The sequence below is a fragment of the Pristis pectinata genome, chromosome 13 (genome assembly GCF_009764475.1).
Source record: "Pristis pectinata isolate sPriPec2 chromosome 13, sPriPec2.1.pri, whole genome shotgun sequence".
Taxonomy (NCBI): Eukaryota; Metazoa; Chordata; class Chondrichthyes; order Rhinopristiformes; family Pristidae; genus Pristis; species Pristis pectinata.
This window is the reverse complement of record NC_067417.1, coordinates 16972641-16992776: the sequence shown is the minus strand read 5'-3', so window position 1 is coordinate 16992776 and position 20136 is coordinate 16972641. Positions and strand designations below refer to the sequence as shown.

Below are 20136 nucleotides of genomic sequence, written 5' to 3'. Positions count from 1 at the left end.
TCTTGGTAATAAAGGGCACAGATTTGGAAAATGCTGTCAGAGTGGTTTAGGAAAGTAACTGCAGTGGATTTTGCAGATAGTTCACACAGTAGCCATGATGTATTGGTGGTGGTGGAGCGAACAAATGTTCAGGGTAATGTTGGGGTACCTATTATGCACACTGTTTTGTTCTGAATGGTGTTGAGCTTCATGATGTTGTTGTGAAATGTGGAATGTATTCCATCCAGATTTGTGCCTTGGAAGACCTTAAGCTGTCAGAACATGAGTCACTCACTGTAGCTACTGCATTAATGTACAAAATCCATTTGAGTTTCAGGTCAATGGTGACTGTCAGGATGTTGATAATGTGGGATTTAGCAATGGGACATGGATGTGAGGTGGGATGGGGGTGGGGGTGGTGGGAGATGATGGCAAAGGCATTGAATAGCAAGGATAGTTGGTTAGATTCTCTCTAGCAGATGTTTATTGTATGGCACCTTTGAGGATATTATCTAGGTATTGCTGTGTGCAGGGATGGACTGCTTCATTTTCTGAGGTGTATTTATCAGCAAACATCCCCATTTCTACCTACTGATGGAAGGAAGGTCTTTGACGAAACGGCTGAAGATGATTGGGCCTAGGCTACTGCTCTGAGGAACTCCCACAGTGATATCTTGGGACTGGGATGATTTTATTCTAACAACAGCAAGCATTTTCCTTTATGAGAGATATTCCCCAATCCATTGGGAAGTTTTCCCCTTGATGCCCATTAGCTTCAGTTTCACTAGGACTCCTGAATGCCACACATGGGCAAATGCTGCCTTGACGTCAAAGGAAGCTTCTCTCCCTTCACATCTGTAATTCAGCTCTTTGGTCCAAGTATGAATCAAGACTGTGATGTATTCTGGAACCAAGTGGTCCTGACAAAACCAAACTGGGCATCACTCTGCAGATTATTGATGAGTAAGTTGCAAATGATGACACTGTGGACATCTTCCATCACATTGCTAATAATTAAGAGTAGACTGATTGGGTGGTATTTAGCTGAATTAGACTTCTCCTGTTTTTTTTGTGAACAGGATAGACCTTTATTTAAATTGTCATGTAAATGCTAGTGTTGTAACTGTACTGGAATAGCTTGGCTAGAAGTGCAGCTACTTTTGAATAATAGGTCTTCAGTATTATGGCCAGGATGTTACCTAGCCCCACAGCCTTTGCAGTATTCAGTGCTCTCAGCCATTTCTTGATAACACATGGATTCAATTCTTCTTTCAGAGGCATTTAAAATTCAAGTTTTTCAGCATGAGCCCTGGGATTTTATATTACTTTCCTAACCTTCCTGCACTGGCAATGTCAATGGAAATGCTCAATTCGCTGTGTGGTTGATACAAAATATCCTGCTGGAAATTCATTTTTGACTGCTGTGAAAAATACAAAGCGATAAAACAATCAACTTTTCATCACCTTAAAGTGTTTAAAGAAGTGACACATTCCTAAGCCAGCTAATTATTGCCCAATCAATCTATTCCCAATCATCAGCAAAGTGAAGAATTTTCCTTTCAATTTATCTGTTCACAAGATGTGGGTATCACTGGCAAGGTCATATTTGTTGCCCATCTCTGATCGTTCCAGCTGCATGACTTACTGGGTCATTTCAGTGAGCGTGTTCAGAGTTAACCATATTACTGTAAGTTTGCCACCACATATAGTCCAGTTAAGGATGAAAGATTTTCTTCCATGAAAGACATTAATGAATTCGATGGGTTCTAAGATGATCCAGTCATTTCACAGTCACTGTTACTGGTACTAGCTACTTATTCCTGATTTAGTTAATTACATGCATTTAAATTCCTAGCGCTATTGATTACTGCTGCCAATCAACCTTCTGGTTGTTAGTTCAATAACTTAACCATCATATTACTGTTTGTATTATTGGTATTCTAAGTGAACCAAACCAGTGAATCTTTCTGGAGATTATAAGGATTCTAAAAGGTCTTGAGAAGATAAATACTGAGAAGTGATTTCCTTAAGTTGGAAAGCCTAGATCTACAGAGTCAAGATTCCTCAACTGGGACCATGGTCATGGGACAAGGGAACTTTGTGCTCGGAGGACAAGATTACTTAAGGGGCTGTGAATCCTTAGACTTCTCTGTCCCAGAGGATTGTGAAAGCTTGGCCAATGAGTAAATTCAAGGAGGAGATGGATAGATTTTTGGAAATCAAGGGATTTTGGGATCCGGTGGGAAAGTAGAGTTGCGATAAATGAATAATCATAATCTTGGAATATGTAGGAGTGGATGCAAGAAACTATATGGCCTCCTTCTGCACCTCATTCCCATCATTGAAGTTTAAGGTATGGAATAAGATGATTCAGCCCAATGTGTCCAGGTCAGTCAAAAACGGAGCTATTTAGTTTATTCCCACCTTTCGGTCTACGACCTTGGGTAATACAGTTCTTCAAGTGCTCATCCAGATAGCTTTCAGATGTGACGAAGGTTTGTGCTTCCGTCACTTATCAAGTAGTGAATTCCATACCTCTCCTCACCCCTCATCGCTGTCTTATTCATTGATTCAACATTTCTTTTCCTCAACTCCCCTCTAATGCTTCTACCAGTTAACTTAAATCAGCTTCCCCCATGTCAAGCGATACAATACGGGTTACTATAGAAAATAGATGTTTCCGACTCACGGAGAAATCAGCTTATGGACTGTTCTCAGGAACAGAACCCTTACATAACCCGGGAACTGCCTGTACATATCACAAAAAGAAAGGGATCCAGAGATGAGAGTGGACCCTCACTGGATATAGCCTCTGGTCACTAAAACCCCTTTGGAGCAATACTTTTTGCTTTCTCTGGTTCAAAATATAAGATAGGGCTTGCAAATAACTCAGGTTCAATTCAAAAGAATAGAGTGGGTAAATGACAATGACATATTGCCTCATTTACTTTCTCACTGAAGGCCTTTACTTTCCTGATCAATCTACCATGTAAGACCTTGTTAAAGGCTTTGCTAAAATCCCTGAATATATCTATGCCCTACCCTCAACTGTCCTTTATGCTTCCTCAATAACAAAAGCAGACACAGCCTTCCCTTAACAACTCTGTGCTGTCTGTCTGTTTCCTTCTAAATGCTAATTTATGCTGTCCCTCAGAATTTTCTATGATGATTTTCCCACCACCTCTGTTAAGCTATTTGGCTAAGGTTATTCCGGTCTATCCCTTACCCCTTGGTAACATCCTGTAAGGCTGGAGTTGAAACTAAAACATTGTGTCTAATTGGGTCTAATCATCTTCATTCTTCAAGCTCAGCAGCTTTGAAATAATTTGTTACCTCAGCCAAAAGACTGAGGAGCAAGTTCGCTTTTATGTTATTATTTAAACGGATTTACAATCAAGGTCTTCAGTGAGAAAGTCAACAAGGCAATATGTCATTGTCATTTACCCACCACATGCTTTTGAACTGAACTTCAATTATTTGCAAGCCTTATCATTATATGTGGGAGTTGGAAAGTAACAATTAGAAGACAGCAGTGGGGAGGCCTGTGTTTTTAATTGATCCATAAGCTAATTTACTCCACAGTCTTTTGGCTGCAGTAACTAATTATCTTGAAACTGCTGTGCAAGAAGTTCTGGCTTCATCTCCAGCATATTAGCAACATCCTTTGATGACTTGGACTACTGTGTGCAGTTCTGGTCATCACACTACAGGAAAGATGTGATTAAGCAAGAGAAGGTGCAGAAAAGATTCACAAGGATGTTGCCTGGATTGGAGGGTTTCAGTTATCAGGAGAGTTTGGACGGGTTAGGTCTATTTTCCCCTGGAGCGAAAAGGCTGAGGGGTGACATGATAGAGGTATTTAATATTATGAGAGGCATAGATAGGGGAGGTAGCCAGAGTCTGTTTCCCAGGGGTAAATTTTTCTCACAAAGAGTAGTTGGTATCTGGAATGAGCTGCCGGAAGAGGTAGTGGAGGCAAAAGCAGTAATATTTGAGAGGCATTTGGACAGGCACTTGAATGAGGAAGACATAGAGGAATATGGAATCAATGCAGGCAAGTGGGATTGGTACAGTGTAGATAGACATAATGGTGGGTCGAATTAGCTGTTTCTATGCTGTATAACTCTATGATTCTATGACAACTCTCATGCTGCCATCTTAGAAATGATGCTTCTAAGGTCTGGTGGAGTGGAGGGTGCTTAAATAACATTTTCTTCTGCATAGTTTGTGTTGTAAGTAGTCAACAATTTATTCTTGGAAAACTGCAGATGCTGGAATCTGAAACACAAACTGAAGTGCTACAAGAAGTCAGCTAGTCAAGCAGTATCTGTGGAAAGAGAAACCAGTTAATGTTTTTGCTCAAGGATCCTTCCCCAGAATTGGAAGAAGAGTAGAGGGGTGTCAGTTTTCAACCAGAGCTGGGGGAGGAGTGAGATGTGAGACAAAATACTATAAGGGAGGATGGCAAGGACAGATCAGGTAATAAGGAGCATGAGTACTGACCTTTATCAAAGTATTTTAAAGAAGTGGGGTGAGAATGGAACACAAGATGATAATGGGATAAGATTGAGAGAGCAGTTTACCTGAAGTTGGGAAATTCAATGTTCATTCCAGAAGGTTGCAAAGCACCTAGATAGAAGATAAGTTCTTTGAGTTCACGTTGGGCCTCACTATGGCAGTGGAAGAGGCTACCAAGGGACAGATCAGATTAGAAGTGGGATTGAGAATTAAAGTGGCCAGCGAACAATTTATTCTTATGCATTTCATGAATGAAATTTTGCAGATAACATGGAAAGAAACTTTTCTTCAGACTTAGCCAAATTTACCAATCAGTCCCAATGGTCAAATGAGTGTTCCAATCATTCACAGAAAGTGTTTCTAAATCATTATTTCCATTTTCATTTTATTTGCACTCAAAACAGAACTTCACTGTACAGATAATTGTATTTTCAAGTGTGGTGACAGGGGGTTGATGTTAATCTTCCCAACCTACCTCCAGACTGAGTAGAAGAATGTTAGTAAAGGTATTAGATATTCAAAATTACGAAACATGTCCCAACCCATTGTGTGTGTGTGCACATGATCTGAAATTAATGGCTTCTGAGGGTTCAATAAATGTGCTATCTTAATGTGGATGGAAGCAACTAACTCTGGAAGATAAACTTCAAAGAGCACTGTTTGTGAGGCTGATGAATAAGTGATGACCTATAGCCCCTAAAACAGATTGCAGTATCACTTTAAGGAGACAGACTGCAGTCCATCTTCATGTCCCCTCCAACCCATTACACCCCCAGTTTACTGCCCTGCAAACTACCAAATCCCTCCTCCTTCAATATGTTCCTCTCCTCCAATTGTCAATCCATTTTCCTTTCTTTTTAATCATTTGCAAGATATTGGTGTTCCTCATGCCCCATGAGAAGGTGGTGGTGAGCCATCTTCTTTAATTGCTGCAGCCCTTCTGGTGAAGCTATGCCCACAGTGCTGCTGGGGAGGGAGTTCCAGAATTTAGACCCTGCAACACTGAAGGAAAACCAATATATTTCCAAGTTAGAATGGAGCGGAGCCTACAAGTTGTGGTGCCCCTATGAACATGCTGCCTTTCTCCTTCTGAGTGCTAAAGATTGTGGATTGAAGAGGTGCTGTTGGAATAGCTAGGCTAGTAACCACAGTACATTTCGTAGATGATATTCGCGGCTGCCACTGTGCACTGGTGGTGGCGGAAGTAGTGAATGGGGCATCATTCAGACCAGTTGCTTTGTCCCAGATGGTGCTGAGCTTCTTCAGTGGTGTTGGACCTGCACTCATTCAGGATATTGAATAGTGTGCCTTGTTGATGGTGGAAAGGTGTTTGGATGTTAGGACGTGAGTCATTTGCGAAAGGATCATAAGAAATAGAAGAAGAAATAGGCCATTCAGTCCCTTGTGCCTGCTCTGCCATTTAATAAAATCATGGCTGATCTTCTCCCTCAGCTCCACACTGCACAAACCCCATACCTCTTGATTCTTTTAATATTTAAAAATCTCCTCTCTTGATCTCTATCGTCAATATAGAACATAGAGCAGTACAATACAGGAATGGGCCCTTCAGCCCACCCTGTCTGTGCTGACCATGATGCCAATCTAACTAATCCCATCTGCCTACACATGATCTGTATCCCTCCATGAAAAACACTATGATGCTGGAGGAACTCAGCAGTCCCGCATCATCGTGTTTTTCATCTAGATTCCAGCATCTGCAGTCCTTTGTTTCTCCCATATCCCTCTATCCCCTTCATGTGTATTACTAAATGCCTCTTAAACGTTGCTATTCTATCTGCTTCTACCAACTCCCCTGGCAGCACGTTCCAGGCACCTACCACTCCCTGTACAAAAAAAACTTGCCTTGCACATCTCCTTTAAACTTTCCCTCTCTCACCTTAAACCTTTGCCCCTAGCATTTGACACTTCCTCCTTGGGAAAAAAACTCTGTCTACCCTATCGATACCTTTCATTATTTTATATACTTCTTTCAGGTCATCCCTCAGCCTCTGATGCTCCAGAGCAAACAATCCACATTTATCCAACCACTCCTTGTAGCTAATACACTCCAATCCAAGCAACATCCTCATGAACCTCTTCTGTACCCTCTCCAAAACTTCCACATCCTCCCGAAGGTGTGACAACCAGAACTGCATGCAATACTCCAAATGTGACCCAACCAAAGTTTTATACAGCTGCAGCATAACATACCAACTTTTATTTTCAATCCCCCAACCGATGAAGACAAGCAGGCTGTATGCCTTAGTTACCCCACTATCCACTTATGTTACCACTTTCAGGGAGCTATTGACTTGCACCACAGGATGCCTCTGTACGTCAGTGCTCCTAAGGGTCCTGCCATTTACTGTATACTTTCCTCTTGCATTTGATCTTTCAACATGCATCATCTCACACTTGTCCAGATTAAAGTCCATCTGCCATTTCTCTGTCCAAATTTCCAACTAACATATATCCTGTTGTACTCTGTGACTGAGGCTCCACAGCCATTCTGATGGAGAATTCCAAAGATTTACTGCTGTCTGAGTGAAGAAATTTCTCTCCCTCTCTGTCCTGCATGGTTGAGCCTTTGTTTTGAGACAGTGACCCTTTGTTGTTGACAGCCTAGTCAGGTGAAACGTGAATTCTGCATCTACCTTAGCAAACCCCAGGAATCGTCACTCATTATTCTTAACCCAGACAGTGGAGAATACCCTGCCTCTGATCTGTTCTTGCTGCTGCATTATTTATCTAACACTCCTCTGATCTCTGACTCTGCTCTTTCTCCCACCTGATTGTCATGTTGTCTTCCCATCCTTATCCCCAATTCCTAGAGATTTTTTTCAAGGATTCCTGGTTTGTGGACCTCCTGCCTTTGATTTTCTCTCCTGGCAGTCAGCTAAGCTCTCGACTTGCCTGGTTGCTGGGTGGGAAACAAAATAATAGATAAGATATCTTTATTAGTCACATGTACATCAAAACACACAGTGAAATACATCTTTTGCATAGAGTGTTCTGGGGGCAGCCCGCAAGTGTTGCACCGGCACCAACATAGCATATCTACAACTTCCCAACCCATACGTCTTTGGAATGTGGGAGAAAACCGGAGCACCTGGAGAAAACCCACGCAGACACGGAGAGAACGAACAAACTCCTTACAGACAGTGGCCGGAATTGAACCCGGGTTGCTGGCGCTGTAATAGTGTTACGCTAACCGCGACTGATAATTATGTCAAATTCAGTGGGATTTCTGGGTTTCTCCCCATTTTCCTCCCAGGTGCCACATAAATATAAGCACTATAGAATCTAGTCAACTGAACTAACATCAATTGTCCTTATATGAACCTATTATACAAGAATAAAAATTGAAATAAGGTGTTGTTGCTTCCATATGATGCTATTGACTCTATTTGCTTTGTGATACAGACAGGCTTTTGAAAACTGAGAGCTTCAAAATTTGAATCCACCTGCTAACTCCATTGTTGAATCATCTTTTTTATCTTCAGTTCACAGGGACTTAAAATATATGGAGTGATTTATTGGAGAAATTTCAGCATATGAATATGTTCTATCAGAAATATTTAATAGCACGGTTGACATCCTTGGAATTATGCACATATCTAACTTCCTAATTGGCAGATGATTTACAGCATGTAAAAGTCCTTTGTTGTTTTTCTGATTACTTTCTCCACTATATTTTGCCAATTTCCTCTCTTTCTGCATCATTTACACTATTATACTGCCCCATGGAGACTCTCCAGCTATCCATAAAGACTTTTAGTAACCATTAGGCCTGGAGAATAATAGTTCCTCAAAGGAAGGTGCGGGAAAACTGACCACTATGTGTCATCTGCTGATATATCAGTCTCATGAAAGGACATCCACCTGAAATATTAACTCTTCTCCCTGCACAGATGCTGCCTGGCCTGCTAGGTATTTCCAACATTTCCTGTTTTGGTTAGTTACCTTGGCTTCATTTAGTCGAAATGATGGTGTACCAAGTGTTGACCCTATTACCTCTACAGAGTATCCACAAACGTGTTGAACAAAAGACTCTAAATCAAGGTTTAGTACTTAATGCGCACTACTGTCTTCTAACAATTTCACATTTAAATTACCATTCCAAATAATTACGTCTTATATTAAATCACAAGACTCACAGCTTGGACTTAAATACTACCCGTGTGAGATACAACTGGCCACATTCACTCCAGCTGGTCGTCATCTCTGAATTCTAATCTCAGGGCCATCCTTCTTGCAATGGTTGTTCCCGAGTTGTTGCTACCAATAGATCAGACAGCCCTTCTTTTACATGACTCTTCTTCCACTCTTCTTAAGGCTTTCTTTGTTCTTTCCCCAGCCCAAGACCCTCACAATTCTGAAGTCAATCATTCAAGCTGATATTCATTCAAGGACTGAACAATAAGACACATCTGTTTCCTTTCCTCTTTTCCATCCTTATTTTCTTATCAGCCAGAGAGTTCTTTAATTATAAGGAGGGTGCCTGTGCTTCACAATTCATCAAAAGCATTTTGTCCACATAATGACAGTTCCCAAAACATCTTCATTTACTCATTCTGCTCTCCAGATGGTTCATAGTTGAATAATTTACAATAGCATTGTTCACAAGGCTATGTCAACACAGATCAACTTCCTCACATTGAAAATGACCAAGTGTTGATCTTGTGACCTTCCTTCATTGTACTCTGTTCTGTAATTCCCAGCATCTTTTTCTGGTCAGAGTGTTCTCTCAAAGCCTGATGGGATACTTGACATCTTGTGTCTGGCTAGACTAGCAATGTCTGGTATCTCTCTCTCCCCAGTAAAGTCATGAAATATTTAGAAATGAGTGAGGGTTAAATTTACTTTTTGATTAGGCCACTATGTCCTCCATCATCTTTATGTCCATTTCACCACATCGAATTGTGAACCTGTATTATTTTCAGTTATCTTTTGTGTGCTTTGGAAGCGATTTATCATTATTGACATTCCAATTCAGGATGCAAAAGACCACATTATTCCTAACAAATGCCTTTTAGCTGATTAGCAAATATCTGAACAAAGCCCTGAAGAAAAAGGAAACATCTTCTTTCATCTTAAGACCTCAACAGTACTTTTAGTTTCTAAATTCTAATAAGATTCAAAGAATTTGAGAATTTTTATTGATGAACATGTTTGACATAACTTATATCTTTCTTGGAATTTTTAAGGTGATCATAACTTATTCTAACTTTTTTGTTATTTTAACTTATTCTTTACATCTGACCAGGAAGCGTACCAATGATTCCTAAGTTATTATTCATAAAAACAGAAACTTAGTTCCCTTAAATGCTATTTTCTTCCATTTCTGACGAAGAATTTCATAGTTATCAAGTTTGTCGGTGAGTCCATTTAACAAACCTAACTAAGATTTTGTTTCATTTTCGGCTTCTGGGCATCACCGGTAAGGCTGTATTTATTGCTGTTCTTTAATTACCCTTTAGAAGGTGGTGAAGAGCCACTTTCTTGAATTGCTGCGGTCCTTCCAGTTCACAGTGCTACTTGGGAGGAATCTGTAGGAGATAGGTAAAGTGATGATGAAGAGTCAGCGATATAGTTAGGGTAGTGTGCAACTTGTACCATGCACCTGTTGCCATTGACCTTCTTGGTTGCAGGGACTGATGATTTGGGAGATACTGTCAGAGTGCCCTGTCAAAAAACTGCAGTGGATTTTGTAAGTGGTGCACTCTGCAGCTGCTATGCACCAGGACTGGAGGGAATTGCACTCCCATCCCATTTGCTGCTAAGGTTAGGTGTTGGGCACAGCATGAGAGAATGTGGCTGCAGGATATTTGTGCACAAAGGTGACACAACACTGCATTGTATCATCTTCATAAGCACGTGGGATTTTGCCTTGAAGCATTTATCTGAATGAATTAAAATCTAAACTCATAAAATTAGTTTTTGTTGTGCCAAGGAATTTGTTAAGCAGCAATAATGACTCACCAATTGGATGACTGTCCAGATGAACGGTCTTGATCTGAAACGTCAACTGTCCATTTCCCTCCAAATTGCTGCCTGCCCTGTCTAGTTCCTCCAGCAGTTGTTTTTTTTTACTCTAGCATCTGCAGTCTCTTGTGGCTCTATTCAAGATTTCTTCATGCCTTTATCCAATCTAGACTCACATCTTCCAAGTGAAGTGATCTCCCATGTGTATTTTATTTATCTCTTGTAATTTATTGCAAAATTCCTTAGTGCTAGCTATCCTCCCTAATTATGTTTCATCTACAATTTAGAAATTATATTCTTGATTCCATAGGCTAAATTGTTAATGTGCTTTGTGAACAACAGTGTTCCAATAGTGCTGATCTTTGTGAAACATTCCTACCCAACCTCTTCCACTTTGGATAAATCCTCTCTGCTCCCACTGTCTTGAAGGCAGCTTGCAATCCATTCTGTTTCTTAAACCTTGACTCCACATTCTCTGCTCATATTTAATAGTCTATTATATGGTATCCTAACAAAAACCTTTTGAAAATCTGGATAAATTGTATTCACTGCATTACCATTATCTACACTCACAGTTATTCTTCAAAAATACAATGAGGTTGGTCAAACAAAACCTTTCTTTTTGAAATCCATGCTGATTATCCATTATTATACTTGCTGCTTCTAGGCATTCTTCTTACATCTCATCTTGTACTTTTAATGACACAGAAGGAGGCCAAGAAAGCCATTCAGCCTATCAAACCATTGCCAGGTCTCAGGAGAGCTATTCCATTCATCTCATTCCCCCTATTATTTCCCTGTACTCATGCAACTTATTCTCTGTAATGCCCATCAACTCCCCTTTAATTCTTTTTGCAATTAATCTGCATCAAGGGGTAATTTACAGTAGCCAGTTAACCTACCAGCATCTCTGGGATGTGGGAGGAAATTTACGCTGTAATAGAGAGAATGTGCAAACTCTGGACAGACTGAAATCAAGACCAGGATCAAACCCAGATCTCTGGAGCCATGAGGCATTGCAGTACTATCCTATTCTCTCCATTAGCAGGTATTCCACTACTTTTTCAATTATCAGTGCTAAGCTAACTTGTCTATAATTCTCAAGTCTCCTTATATCCCCAGAAGTAAGTACAGATATTACATTGGTTCTCCACTGGGGATATAGTCAGAGAGATGTACTGCACGGAAACAGGCCCTTTGGCCCACTGAGTCTATGCCAATCATCAGGGACACATTTACCTAACCATACACTAGAGCCATTTTATTCCCTGCATATTCCCATTAATTTCCCCAAGATTCTACCACTCTCTCTTGCATACAAGGGGCAATTTATAGTGGCCAATTAGGCTACCAATCCACACATCTTTGGGATGTAGGAAGAGACCTAGGTCTCTGGTGTTGGGCTGCCTCACAGCTCCTGCGACCCGGGTTCAATCCTAATCTCCACTGCTATCTATGTGGAGGTTGCATATTCTCCCTGTAACTGCATGGATTTCCCCAGTCCTCCAGTTTCTTACTAGTCCTAAAGACATGCCGATTGGTAAGTAAATTGGCCACTATAAATAGCCCCTAATATACAGGTGAGTGAGAAAATCTGAGGAGAGTTGATGGGAATGTGAGGAGAATAAAACAAGACTAGAGTAAATGGATGTTTGAGGGTTGGTCTGGACTTGATGGGCTGAAAATTCTCTGATACAGGACCTCTGGCACTGCTGATCTTTCTAATAAATAACTAAATATACATATTAATGCCTCTTCTATCTCTAGTAAAATGCATAAATGCAATCAATCTGGACTCGGCATTTTATCTACTTCGGGTTTAGTCAGCTTACTTAATATATCCCCCTTTCCTATTTTAAATGCACTTATCTCTTAACTTCAAAATTATGTCCATCTGTTATTTCTTCCTGATAAATACCAAAGTGAAATAATGATTTAATACTTCTACCATCTTTAAACTCAGATTAGATTTCAGACTGTAGTTGGGCTGGTTTGTTTCAGTTTATAATTTTTAAACCCAAGGGGACCTCTGTTACAGATGTAACAGATGCCTTATTTTGTTATTCAACCGTGTGTGAATATCTAGTGAGATGGTCAGTTTTTATTTCAATTCTGTGGTGTTTATTCACCTGTAGAGAGTATCTATCTGTTTTAACATACGGGGTTACTCCTCCCTTGGTGTTCAGTTCATATGTGAGCACCAGCAAAGAGTTTTGTAAGGTAAAAATATTCATTTTCCAGGAAGTGCTTAAGATGGCCCATAATTTAACTTAATGGAAGAGACACCAATAAAAGAAACCACAGAATTTATTTTTTACATTGTTCTCTAATGTTTGAAATGCAGAGTGGAAGGAAAACAATCAGAAAGCATATGATTACTGGTTATAGTGTCCTTGTACTTCATGGACAGCAGTCATAAAGCCGAACTTGGGAGATGCTTCATTGTACCAAAGCAACTATACTTTAGGTTCTTTCACTTTCCATTTGAACTTCGCAGACAAAGATGACGAAACCCTTAGCAATCATAGGGTAGTGCAATCTATCCTTTGTGCTGTTGTTCACACCTTTGGGATTCCTTGAAGTTCCACAAAACTGTTTTGAGCCATAACACCATCAAGGTTGATGGCTGACCCATCAGCCAAAACCTCTTCATTGTCAGCATCAAAATCCCTCAGCATTCGTATCATCTGGAAGGTTATGGGCCAAGATCTGGAAAATGGAATTCATTGCAGATGGGTCCCCACTGATCAGCCTCAATGGAGTGGGTCAAATAGCTTGTTTCTATGCTATATATTCCATGACTCCAATTCTGAGCATTGCTATTGAATTTCTGCTTCACCATCTCTGCTCAAAAGGAAACAACCTCAATGCCATTAAACTCGGCCGATACTTGAAGACTCTTAGCCCTGATATGAGCCTAGTAACTTTCTTTTGCACCCTTTCCAAGGCCTTAACGTCCTTCCCCACCTCCCCAAAGAAAATGATACCTAGAACTAGACACAGCTGAGGCCTAGTCAAAGTTTAGCATAACCCCTTTGCTCTAGTTTGTATGGGTATCAGATTACTAAAGTGGAACATTGAAAATTGCAGTCAACCACTCAATTGGGTTAAGAATGCTTTTGTGAAGCTGTTAAATTATATTTTAAAAACCCTTTTTCGGGATTGATGAGAACAGAAAGTAATGCATCTACACTTATAGTGAATGATTTTGAAACAGTCTGCTTGCATGGTTGAGGAAGCAAAGGTAAATTGAAAAAGGATGTTTAAATTCTGAGTTAAATAAGGCATAAAGGAGAAAATTGAAGTATATTTAAAAGAGAATGTGGACAGAAAACAAATTGACTGCAGAAAATTAAAATTCCATTATCCTCGGGTTCACCACATTCAGCTGTTAAAAATTTTTATCAGAGCAAATAAGTTGATGTAGACCACCAATAAAAGCCTACTGGAACACATTTTCTTCAAACACCTTTATGTTAGAGACATTTCATATTCTTATTTAATGCTGTATTTTTTCCTCCTGATTAACATGGTTTTAAAGCATCTCCCTGCTTCTTAATACAGCAAATTTGTTTGGCGCTAACAGTACGCAGCCCTTTACCAGTCTGGGGTTGCAGTGTAGTGTACCTCATTCTTGCTGGAGTTTGGGCTGGGACATGCATAAGGAGGAGGCAAACAGGATCAAGAGGCCCTCAATGATCTCTTGAGGGTTATGAGCAGATGCCCACATGTTCATATGATAACATTAAGATGCCTTGAAATTGGTTTCTACCTGTTACTCGTGCTAAATGTGCGCTGCACAGGGTGCTGAAGCCCAATTAAGGAATGCCAAACCAGAAAAATTTACCCTTAAAAATCAGTAAGGTTATCTTTACCTTGTTTGCTGCATTTAAAACCAAACTTGTGCTGTTTCTAATGGCTACAGAGGTCACATCACTGCCACTGGGAGGAATAGAAAGTGCATTGGAGCCCGCAGGAAACAGTCTCCATAGGAGATATAGAAAAGGCTTACATTCAGATGAGGGAAAATTCGAGGAAGGAGGGACACACCTGAATCTTAAACTGGAGAGAACCACAATAATGATATCTTAAAGCAAGGATAGTTCATTTCTGAAGTTTTCTGGATTGCCATTATTGCTTAGCACACCCAAGAATCCACAGTCCATTTTAAAAGTGTAAGAAAAATAAGTTTCGATGTCACAACAAATGTGTGCTGACATACTGGACAAGTTCTCAACTCCTTCCTTTAAGTATTCACTTAGGAACAGCCTGAGTTTAAACCCCTCAGATAAGGTGCTTAGCCATAAAGGGTTAACCTCAAGCTCCTTCCTTTCGCAATCAGCAAGGAAAAAGCCAGAACTAAAATCAGAAAATGTTGAAACACTCAGCAGGCCAAGTAGCATCTGTGGAAAAAAAAACATTCATATGTCAGATCAATGACTCTTCATTTGAACCAGGAAAGAAAGAAAAACAAATTAGTTTTCACTTGCAGACAAGGTGGTGGAGGAAGGGGTAGAACAAAGGCAATACTTCTGATGGGGTGAAACCAAATGAGTTAATGTGGTAGATTATGCTTCTTTGTCTATGGGCCATGGGCCGTGCCCAGGAGGTCAGACTATACATGGGAAGATAAAAATTGAGCTAAATCACAGATGGATAACTAGCAGAAAAGGCCAGTTCCCAGTACATACAGAGAAACCTAGTCACCTAAAGTTGGAGAATTTGATATTGAGTTGGGAAGGCTGCAATGTGCCCAAATAGAAGTTGAAGTGTTGTGAAGCTCATGTTGGGCCTTGTTTTAACCACACAGGATAGGTCAGAGTTGAAGTGGGCTGAGAAAATGCCGATGCTGAAACGTTAGTTAAAAATTGTGCTTTTTACTGCCCAGTTTACAGTTTGTGATTGGCTGTTCAGCCTTATTGATAAAAACCAATAACTGGATGTCAAAGATCCATTGGAACTGAGGTCTGACAGCAATTGATGACAGAAAGGGGGTGAAAATAAGAAAAAATGCAGATGCTGGAAATCTGAAATAAAATCAGAAAATGCTAGAAACACTCAGCAGGTCAGGCAGCATGTGTTGAAAAAAAAAGAGTTCCCATTTCAGGTCTGAGACCCTGCAACACGAGTGGTAGTAAATTGACAGAGTTCTGACAGAAACAGGGAAACCCACACCTCAGACTGCCAGACATTTGTGGGCTCCTTCCTTTGAGGTCTGCATAAGCAACATTGTTTCACTGCTGACCTCAAAATCCAGGTAACCATGAGTAAGATAAGTAGTAGCTGGTGCATTCTAATAGATCTTTAAGTGACTGTGGACTTTTGACAGTTTTTGTGTTATCGTCCTTATCGTCCGTTTTCTCTGCAGAGATGAATGAGAGCTCCTGCGGAGATCTTGAAAAAATCATGAATTACTTCTTCTTGGTATGCTTGGGTTTCATTGAGAAATGGCTGTGAAATTCTTTGGCATTTAGAATTCTGGATGGTTTAGCTACTCCTGGGTCTGTGACAAATGCCACAATTTTATTTGATCTTCAATAGCTTGACTGTGGGATGTTTTTTTCTCACCTTGAGATCCATTTTGCAAAAAGCCATTGTACCTACTGAGCTGATAAATATGGAACACTTTACCCACAGTTTTTGATCACAGTAAGTTCTGTTGGATAATTACAAGCAGACAGTGGTCTTGATAAGCAGATGTACAAAATTAGCAGGGATTCTGTTTTTATAACTTCCCTTTAACAGTGATAATACTAATAGCTTTCCTCAGTGTCTCCTCTCATGTTCAAATTAAATTTTCAGCAAACCAGATACGATTTTTGCCAAATGCTCAAACAAAGACAACAAATAAAATAATTATATTCAAAACTGTTAAAGAAATACTCCAAGCCTTTTTTCCTTAGTTGTGTCTGTTGAAAACATATGGGAGGATTCATCAACAGTTCTGCTAAGTGTTGAGATGAATGCTTGATTGAAATATATACTCTATTCTATATAGTGAATCGATTCTCCAATGCCTTACACAAGGCAATAAATTTACTCATCAATTACATCCAGTAGATAGTCTCCATATTGAAAAGGAGTCCAAAATCAATGTTTACTTTTTTTTCCCGAGCAACTATTAGGTCTTTGTGATCTCTGTCATGATTGTCATTTATTCTCATATTTGTCCACACTTCTATTATGCTTTTAAATCAGAGTTCATTATTTTTATCGGCCTGCCTCAAGGGTGCCTGATCGATTTGTACATATCCACTTGGATCAAATGTTTTCAAGTTTACTGTGAATATAAAACTGATCACAATGTGGTCAGTCTGTAAATATGGAAATCAAGGATTGACTGTATGATATTCCTCAGGCTGAGAAAAGCAAAACATATTAATAATTGGCATTTTAAAATTAATTTCACATAGTTCTGCAGAAACAATGCTCTGCTCCAAGGTTAGAATTGTGCAGACCAAGACTAAAATTCAATTGCAAAATTAAAATCAATTGTAAATGAGGCCTGCTATTCCAACTGCCTTCCAGCAACATAGAGAGTGTATGAAGTGTTCTTTTTAATAGGCCCAGTTTATAAGTATTTATACCAACTAATTCTGTGTTTTTCAAAGAAATCGTTCTTACTTTCACAGGCGTATTCTGCAAGGCTCCTGCAGCTATCGGTTATTGGAATAATATTTATGTGTACATGTTGAATCAATTAGCAACTGAAAATGATAATAATTGGTTGATCCTCTGGCTATGTGTTCACTCCATGCTGCTTTGTACACCATCCTTTTGAGACTTGGGATAATGTGTTGTGCTGCAGCAACAGCAAATAATTTTAAATGATAAATTTCAGATTGGAATTTTGTTTACCAAAATATGTTTGAAATTTATCACTTGCTCCATATTTCTTGAATAATGATTACATCAATTATAACATTTATTACTTGTGGATTCTGTTTTGCTCCCCTGTGTGTTATTTTGTTGGTGCATGATTTGTCTTAGCATCTGCTGTTTATGGATACACTGTGTTGTCATCATAGCCAGTGCATGAATTCAGATCTCAGTCAAGCTACATCCAGTCTAGCTTCTTTTTCATTCCTTCATGGGACGTGAGTGTCACTGGTAACACCTGTGGCCATTGTCCATCCATATCTGCCCTTCAGAAAGGTGTAATTTTGGTAGTATGTAACTTGGAGAACAACTTGGAGATGGTAGTGTTTTATTATGTGTCCCCTTCTTATCCTTTATCTTTATTAGGTAATTGGATGGAGGTAGAACAAACATATATTGTCCATCCTTAATTTACCTAGAGAAAATAGTGTTGAAGTATCTTCTTGACCAACTACTGTCCTTATGGTGAAGGAACTCCCACAGTGCTGTTCTGTCAGGGTTTCTGGTATTTAGAAGATGAAGGATTGGCAATGTAGTTCCTTTTCAGAATAGTGTGATTTTGAAAGTGATAGTATTCCAATGCCGCTTGCTAAAGGTTGGGAGGTCCTGTCAAAAAGCCTTGATGACTTGCTACACTGCATCCTGTAGAAAGAATACATGGCAACAACATTTCATCAGTCTAGGAGAGAGTTAATATTTGGGGTGGTGTATTGCTTGCCAATGAAATAGATTGTTTCTCCTGCATGGTGTTGTGCTTCTTGGCTCTTGCTGGAATTGTATTCATCCATGCAACTACTTTTACACTTCTCACATATGCTTCACAGATGGTGGCAAGGCCTTGTGGTGTCACTTACCACAGAATACCAGGCATTGATCTTGTAGCCATAGTATTTATGTGGTTGATCCACTATTTCTGTAAATGGTAACCCCCAGGATATTCATATCCATTAAATTTCAAGTAAAGGTGAATTGATTCCTTTTTTTTTGTTGGGGGTAAATATTAATTGTTACTTGAGAATTTTCTGAAGCAATCAAAAAAAGGGATTAAAAGGACTTTATTTCCCATCTTGTTTTGTTTGATCATAAGTAATTTGAGTCTGCATCAGCCAAAGAAGTACTATTCTCTATATAGGCATACTGTTTTATATACTACATACATACTATCTACATACATACTAAGTACTGTGTTCACAAAAATGGTTCACAAAAATGGCATCAAAGAAAAGTTGATATAGTGTCAAAGGGGAACTTGGAGGGGTAGCCAAAGCTCTTTTCACAGTGTTAGGTTTTGGAAGGTCTTAGAGAAGGAGTCATATAAAGACAAAGAGGTATAGGGTGGAATTTCCAGAGTGTGTAGCCCAGATCACTGGTCAAAGCCATCAGTGCCCATTACAACATTGTTGTATCATGGGAAGTATTTACAAGATAAAGAAGCATGATATATGAAAATATTACAAATTTTAACATCTCCTATGTACTTTCATGACTTTTGTTTACAATTTATAATATTTTGTAAAGTATTGACATCTCTTTTCAACGTCTCCGTCTGTTTGAAATTGTGTTGGATTTTTGATTTGCCTTGCAAGGGTTGACATCACATGCAGTTCAGTTCTCAAAACAGAATGCTAGGGCATCTGTGTTGCTGACTGATGTTAATGCTTATGGAACAGATCCTCTAATTTGGTTTACAAGCATATTCTTTCTTCATCCCAAAGAGTCATAAAGTCAGATTTAATTATGCAACAATCCTTGAGCCTTGGTTGCTATAGAAAGGGTGCACAGTTCTACAATGGAGGATGCATTGTCTGGGATTAAGACCAAGTCTGGATTGTTTGGGTTGAATTGTGGTGGTGGGAGAAAGACCCGGCAGCCAGAAGATGAGAATCGTGGCCTGGGTTGGAATCTTTTACAAATAATCACATTAAAAAGAAACCAGAAACAGTCCATTTTGTCCCACCAGTATATTCTGGTGTTTATGCTCCATTCAAATCTCCCCCATCTTTCCTCATAGGATCCTTTCATCATAACATGTCTTCTTTTCTCAATCACTCTTGTTCAGCTTCCCCTAAAATTCACCCTTTATTTTGGCCTTAATTACATTCCATGTTGGCAATTTCCACAATGTCAACTCATTCTACGTGGCTCATTCCTGTGATCTCTTGGCTGCTGTCTTATATTAATAAACCTCTAAGTTTTGTTCTTCCCAGCAAGTAGAAACACTCTGTCTGTGTTTAGTTTGTTGAAACAGTTCCAACTTTTAAGTTTTTTTTCAGAGAAAATAGACCCAGCTTATTCAATTTTTCCTGATAGGTAAAATCACACAGTTCTGGTGATATTGGCACTACTGTAACATGTTCGGCACTCCATCCTGTGCTTCTATAACAGTGCTGTCTAAAGCTTTGGGTTTAGAGCAGCATTTTCAGGTTAGAGCACTAGATGGACTGAAATTATTGCCACCACTTAATGCATTTGACTTGCTAATGCACAGAAGCCACTAGACGTGGACAGTGGTGTCCATGGTGTACAACGTAAGTCACAAAAGTTCAACTGCAGTAAGCCCAGGAGAACAATGAAGCAGGTTTTAACTGGAAGGCCAAGAACTGTTTTAATATTAGTTGACAGCTCTGACCACACCTTGACTCCTGACAGAGAGTCTGAGGCATCTATCTTTCACCAGGAAGGTGGGATTCTTCATCCTATCAGTGGAATTGACTCTTGACTGGCCTTTCAGCTGGCAGAGCTAACCACTTGGTTCGGGGCAATTTGGGATTTGTA

General features: G+C 39.6%; 1 protein-coding gene across 1 annotated transcript in view; it reads left to right on the top strand.

Annotated features, from left to right (window-relative positions):
- The window catches only part of cdh13 (cadherin 13, H-cadherin (heart)), a 578498-nt gene that overhangs the window by 420066 nt on the left and 138296 nt on the right, over positions 1 to 20136 (top strand). The window lies entirely within an intron of this gene.